The sequence below is a fragment of the Primulina tabacum genome, chromosome 6 (assembly GCF_025594145.1).
Source record: "Primulina tabacum isolate GXHZ01 chromosome 6, ASM2559414v2, whole genome shotgun sequence".
NCBI classification, from domain to species: domain Eukaryota; kingdom Viridiplantae; phylum Streptophyta; class Magnoliopsida; order Lamiales; family Gesneriaceae; genus Primulina; species Primulina tabacum.
Window position 1 is genome coordinate 23,455,568 of NC_134555.1, and position 7,421 is coordinate 23,462,988.

Consider the following 7,421-nt stretch of genomic DNA (forward strand, 5'->3'; position numbering starts at 1 on the left):
CCACGATCAGCTGAGATTCAATCCTTTGTCGCTCTCCCCCCCACGTCTCAAATACCACATCGAAACCATATGGGAGGATGTTCGGCCCATTCACCCTGCACAGACCACGCCTTTGGCGTGCAAAGTCTTGGAACGAGATTTTTTATGTCCCAAGTGTACGAGCTCTTACAGCAAGATTTTCCTGCGTCCCCGATCGCACAAGTCTGAAGGGCCTAACACCGTGATTTTGCCGATTCTCGAATTGCTAGAATAATGGTCAATACAGGCGAGCATTTGTGTACTCGCGTTGGAAATAGCTTGATTCTCCCGAGCTGATCTTGTTTTCCCCATAGTTTTGGCTCGGTAAGGAATTCTTCCGTATGTGTCTGACTAGCGTTTACCCGTTCGGAAATTTCGCGGAATTCAGGTTAAGGGAAGTCGCAAAAGTGGGTGAGAGAAATGACGATTTCCCCGGGCCAATGATTGTTTTCCTACGAGTTTTTATGCACAAACAAGGCGCTTGTGGTGTTGGAACACGAAACAAGGTTACTCAAGCCCCGAGTACGTGCAGCAAGTGGCCGACACAGGTTACAAACACGACGATTCTTCGAATCTGACGAGAAAATGTTGTATTTTGTCGAGTTTTCATATGTTAATAATGTGTCTGTCTATGGTGTTGGATAACCCATTTGTGGCGTTGGAATTGAATTCGGCATAAAATCCTAATTTGGCCAATGACACACGAGAAGGTGCGCCGATGGCCGACACGGGCGACAAAAATGAAAAATCTCACGAGACAATGTTGTTTTTCGTCGAGTTTTCATATGTATATAATGTGTCTGTCTATGGTGTTGGAAAACGCCTTTGTGGCGTTGGAATTAAAATCGGTGTAAAATTCTAATGTGGCCAAGGACACGCGAGCAGGTGCGCCGATGGCCGACACGGGCGAAAAAAAATGACGAATCTCACGAGACAATGATGTTTTTCGTCGAGTTATCATAAGTAACTAATATGTCTATGGTTTTGGATAACGCATTTCCAGCGTTGGAATTGAATCCGCCATAAAATCCTAATGTGGCCAATGACACGCGAGCAGGTGATCCGATGGCCGACAGGGGCGACATAAATTAAGAATCTCACGAGACAATGTTGTTTTTCATCGAGTTTTCATATGTAAATAATGTGTCTATGGTGTTGGATAACGCATCTGTGGCGTTGGAATTGAATTCGACATAAAATTCTAACGTGGCTAATGACACGAGAGCTGGTGCGCCGATGGCCGAAACTGGACGACAAAAATGAAGAATCTCATAGGACAATGTTGCTTTTCGTCGAGTTTTCATATGTAAATAACGTGTCTATGGAGTTGGATAATGCATTTGTGGTGTTGGAATTGAATTCGTCATGAAATCCTAATGTGGCGAATGACATGCGAGCAGGTGCGCCGATGGCCGACACGGGCGATGGAAACGAAGAATCTCACGAGACAATGTTGTTTTTCGTCGAGTTTTCATATGTAAATAATGTTTCTATGGTGTTGGATAACGCATCTCTGGCGTTGGAATTGAATTCGGCATAAAATTCCTAATGCGGCCAATGACACTCGAGCAGGTGCGCCGATGGCCTACACGGGCGACAGAAATGAAGAATCTCACGAGACAATGTTGTTTTTCGTTGAGTTTTCCTATGTAAATAATGTGTGTATGGTGTTGGATAAAGCATTTGTGGCTTTGTAATTGAATTCGGCATGAAATCCTTATGTGGCCAATGACACGCGAGCAGGTGCGCCGATGGCCGAAACGGACGACAAAAATGAAGAACCTCACGAGACAATTTTGTTTTTCGTCGAGTTTTCATATGTAAATAATGTGTCTATGGTGTTGGATAACGCATATGTGGCGTTGGAATTGAATTCGGCATAAAAATCCTAAGGTGCCCTATGACACGCAAGCAGGTGCGCCGATGGCCGACACGGGCACGGAAATGAAGAATCTCACGAGACAATGTTGTTTCTTGTAGAGTTTTCATATGTAAATATTGTGTCCATGGTGTTGGATAACGAATCTGTGGCGTTGGAATTGAATTCGGCATAAAATCCTAATGTGGCCAATGACACTCGAGCAGGTGCGCCGGTGGCCGACAGGGGCGATAAAATTGACGAATCTAACGAGACAATGTTGTTTTTCGTCGAGTTTTCATATCTAAATAATGTGTAAATTGTGCTGGATTTGTATTTGGATTCAAAAAAATAAACTACTTAAAATGGAAAATTTTGTTATGACTCCTCACCATAGCAATGTCCACTGCAGTCACTTCAGAAATTATTTCTAAGTATATTATAGGGGTGTGAGGGTGTTTGTACATGGGGCTGTCCGAGCTCTCGGTGCGGGCGTGCAGTCGCCCCCACTTCTCTGCCGGCCCCATGGAGGCGCCGCCCTGGCCGGTCGCCCGACGCGTCACTCCGGCCGTCGATCGGCGACGTCGCTCCGGCCGGCTGCACAGCGGCGTTCGGTGTCCCCGGGCCGTTTGTGTTTGTCATGTTTCTGGATGTCGTGCGCGAGAAACCCCCCAGGGTCGATCGAACATTCGATGTAGCGCCCCCTGCACCGCTTGAGACCAAGTGTTTTCCGCGCGCATTGAGCGAGAAGGCGCGCCTGGAAATTCGGTAATGCTCGTCAACCTAGCGTCGGCCGGTTAAAATTGTGGGTTTCGAGTCATGCGGAAGATTCGCCAGAATCTTGACATATCTCTTGCTTGTGCCGGTGCTTGGCCTCGAACTAGCTGGACTCTCGATAAGTAATGATGCCCTCGGATCTTCGGCAAGGCTTCCCCTTGGCATTGGGGTTGGTTAAGTCAAGGGTTCAGGGCCTTGCTGAGAAAGTTACTTGCGTCGTGTAGCGGGTGGATGAGCTCGATTTCTCGCCATGATCATTTCGCACCTAAGCAATCCATCGAAGTGAAAGAAGATCGATTTTAGGTGTTCAAGTGCGCAACGGAAGTTCAAAAATCTTTTCAAGGCATGAAAACTGAAATTTTAAAGAAAAATTTGAACACCTCATGTACTAGCATGTAACATATACAAAAACACAAACTTTGACATTCATAGGGTGTTTAAAATGTTACCTATCAATCTCAAAGATTGATGTAAGTTGCGACTTTGATTGTTTCACTCCCAAGAGAAGGTTGTCCACAAGTAGTATAATTCGATTAGTTCGAATATCGTATCCATGAGAAAGCTAGGGTAATTACAAGTCCACTACAATGTCTTTTTATTTATTTTTTCTTTTAGTTGTTTGAATCTTTAATTGGTAATTTTTTATTGGTGAAATTTTAATTTAAGTAGTTGAGATTAAAGGATCCACTCTTGGTATTTTAATAAAGTTAACATTAACAAACAATATTGAAATCCACTTAATAAAATGGTTCCAATATATTAAATAATCATATTTATATTATGTTATATATTATTATCTTATAAGTATATAATATATACCAAAACTTATAAATGTTGTCAAGTATTTATTGTGCTATATATATATTTGTAAACATTAAATCAAGGTTCCCACTTTAAATGGTTTCTAAAACCAAACTAACATTTAAATGGTATCAAGAAATTAATATTATGATATATTTATATATAGTAAATCAAGGTTCCCACTTTAAATGGTTGGTAAACCAAAAAAACATTTAAATGGTTCCAAGTAATTTAATATTATAATATATTCATATATAATAAATCAAGGTATCCACTTTAAATGGTTGGTAATACTAAACTAACATTTAAATGGTTCCAAAATTTAGTGTAACATATAGCAACAATAAATCAAAACTCCCACTTATAAGTAGGGTATAAAAATGCTTAAAGAAATAAATAAAACATAAACAATAAATAATGATTAAATAATATAAAACATAGATTCTTACCTTTTAGTAACCTTATTATCATGCCAAGAGTTCCACCTTTTCATCTCAACTTTAGAAAGTTAGCTATTCATTATTCAAAGTGTAAAACTTTGAATATGAAATTAACATGCTAATTATATTTAAATGAAGAAATAAAGGAAAAATATAAGAGAAATATTATAAATTCAAAGATTTGTTCATAGAATGAGGGATCTCTCAATACATTACAATGCACCCCTATTTATAGCCAAATTTGGGTAGACAACCACAAATAAAATATTATTTTTTTACACATAAGTCTTCATTGGTGTTCCAAGATATTATATTATATTGCACATCACTTTTGAAAATCTTCTTCTCCGAATTTGCTTCTTCACGTACAAAGAAACATGTGGATAATTGAGTTGTCTATTTGTGGTATTTTTTTCAAACCATTTGACCAAGTAATTTGAGAAATATGGTCAAAATACTAGAGCATGGTAAAACTGCCACTCCTTTGGTAACTTTATTTGTTGCTTAATTTAATCCTAACTGTGAGAGGATTTTTATCTCATGCTTGTCATCAATATTGTAGATATTAACATCAAATTTCTACAGGTCCAATAATCATCTTAATCTCATTTGCAACGCCAAGTTTATTCTTGTTTTATCGAACCTGTAAAAAATTGTAAAAACTTGTAATTACACAACAACTTATATTTTATACAATTTATTATAAAACATATAATATTTTAACATTTAATAAAACAAAAACTATATATTTATATTATAAAACATTTAATTAATGTACAATTTTTATGTTTATCGCACCTCCCAACCAACTTATTGATAGTCCCTAGCAATTTAAGCGTTAATAGCAATACAAAACATATTGATTAATTTAAATAGAAATTTAATCAAAACTATCTAAGTGTTTAAATTAAATTTGAAAACTGTTAAAGTTATATCAAGATCATCATAATTATAATTTACGAAATAATCTGAGATGATCAATTCAAAGCTTATTTCAGGTAGTTAAATGTACACGACCTTCAGAAATTCCTAGTAAGAGTCTCAACTCCATATCCTCACAGGTTAATAAATGTTTCAATTTATGGCAACGATTTCTCTCATGGAGTTGGAATACAGATAAATGCTCAGAAAAATGGTTTAAAGAATGCAGAGAGACAAACGAGCCAAACTAATCAAAAGATAGAAAATCCATTGATTCAAAATCTAGTTGTTCTTATTATATATTTTTTCCTGATATATATATATATATATTTTTCATAACATCATGGAATCAGACTAAGTTTATGCTTCTTGACCACATATTTATTTAATTTGTACAATAAATTTCTCTCTTTCTTTTTTTTTTTAATGAGAGATATATGGGTCGTAGCGTATAACTTAAAAATTACATAGATCTTCAATATCTTTCTTTTTGTATTTTTCTCCTTTTTTTTTCAAAATATCAATTTTATTTCAAAATAAGAACTCAAGATCTAAACAATAGATAGTCTCTCTCATGATCAATAAAGGCTCGAAGGCTGTTTTCTCAGTCCTCTCCACTCACTCACAAAATATGTGTGAGTTTAAAATTTTAGGCATTCTTATAAGGTATATCTTGGATCATATACTTTAATACCTGATTTTATCTTAATGGTTAATCACTCAAAAAGATTTCATAAATCATATTTTTATATTGATCAGAATATTAAATTGACTTTTTTTTTCAAATAAAAATTTAAACATTCTTAAATAGATTAATGCAAGTTCAAATTTAAATCTTTCAAACATGTAATGTATGACATTTTTGCAAAAATTACTAAGATACAAACAATAAACATGATTTTATTTTTAAATAATATAATTTTTTTTTATTTTTTTTTAATTTTTTTTTATTTTTTTTTATAAGTTTGTTCTCCCTTCAATCAGAATATGACATTTTCCCTAATGTAAAAATAACTATTAATAAAGAGTACATAATGAAAGAGATATCACCTGAAATTTTATTGAAGATAACAAACTGAAACAAACGCAAACCAATCCACGACTTTTGAATCAATGATCCAACTTCCTTTTCTTACTGCTTGATTGCGACCAATTGATCTTTGTTATCATCGGATCAGGCTTATGAACAAAAGCTTCCAAATCATCAATTAATTGGTTGACAGTCTAAGCACAGATGAGCATCCGTCGTGAATTTTCTGAAATGAAATTTTGTTCCACGGCTTTATTAAGAAATGTCAACAAACTGTCATAATAATTATTGATATTCAACAAGCCCACAGGTTTATTATAGATATTAAGTTGTGCCCAAGAAACAGTGTGAAAAATTTCTTCTAATGTACCAAAACCACCTGGTAGTGCGATAAAAGCATCAGAATTTTCAACCATTTGAGTTATTCTTTCATACATAGAAAAAACTTTTAATTCCTTCCCAATCGTAACACCTGTAATATTTCCTTCAGCTAAACCTGTAGGAATAATACCCAAAACCTGACTACCTCCCAGATGAGTAGATGTTGAAACAGATCCCATTAACCCAATATTACCTCTCCCATATACCAAGTGAATTTTTCTCTCAGCCAATATCTTTCCAAGATTATTCGCTGCTTTTACAAACACTTCATTTTTTTAAGGACTCGACCCACAAAATACACAAATATTTTCAATGTTTGTGCAGAGGATCCAGCCATGTTTTTACTTTCTTTTTTGGTCTGCGAAAATATAGAGAAAGATGAGATATTTTATAGGGGTAATATGTTATCATGACAAACCTATGGGTCAAAGTTGTAAACAGAATAAATAGTAAAAACAATAATGACACATATGCATATAAACAGTAGTGTGATGGTGGCTCACAATTTTCCGCTGGTTTTACGTCCAGAAATGGCCTTCAACGCCTTCTATGAGTCGAGGATATGCTTCCCATCCAATTTTCTTATAAATTGGCAAACATGGTCTTTTTTAGTCGGATTTCCAAGACTATGACGCTCATCTTGGAATTGTTTCCATAAACGGAGAAGTTCAATATGCACATGTCCACTAGAATGCGTCTCAAGAGTCAATAAGACGTTATCTAAAGACTCCTTACTCAGCCCATTCTTAATGAAACCAATTTTGTCTTCTCTGTTATTGGAAACACATCCCAAAGATCTGCATCGTTTGTCACAAGTTCCATCTTGCACACTTATGAAAAACCCCTAAACTTTTGGCCCTACGTTTTTTCGCATAAGTGCTTTTTCCTAATCCAGGCAAATACCGAATGAGCAATGATTGTGGAACTTCTCCTCCTAATCGGACCTTAGCTTCTATTACAAGATGAATATCTTCTGGAATTTCTTTTTGCATTAGCAATCTCAATCTTTCACACCTTCCTGCATAAATTTTTCTTAGAACATTTTCAGAAACAGAGGGAAAATATTTACAAATTTTTGAGAGAATTTCATCCATTTTGAAAAGAAAAGAAATGATTTTTTTTATTTTTTTATTTTTGTATCAGCAATTGTGGGAAACTGATTTAACCGACTATGAGAGTCACGGAGTACCGTTAT

The 7,421-nt window shown here is 35.7% G+C and overlaps 1 pseudogene; it reads left to right on the top strand.

The window, feature by feature from the left end:
• Positions 1 to 39, top strand: part of LOC142550423 (28S ribosomal RNA) — a 5,421-nt pseudogene extending 5,382 nt beyond the window's left edge.
• The last annotated feature ends 7,382 nt before the right edge of the window (positions 40 to 7,421 follow it).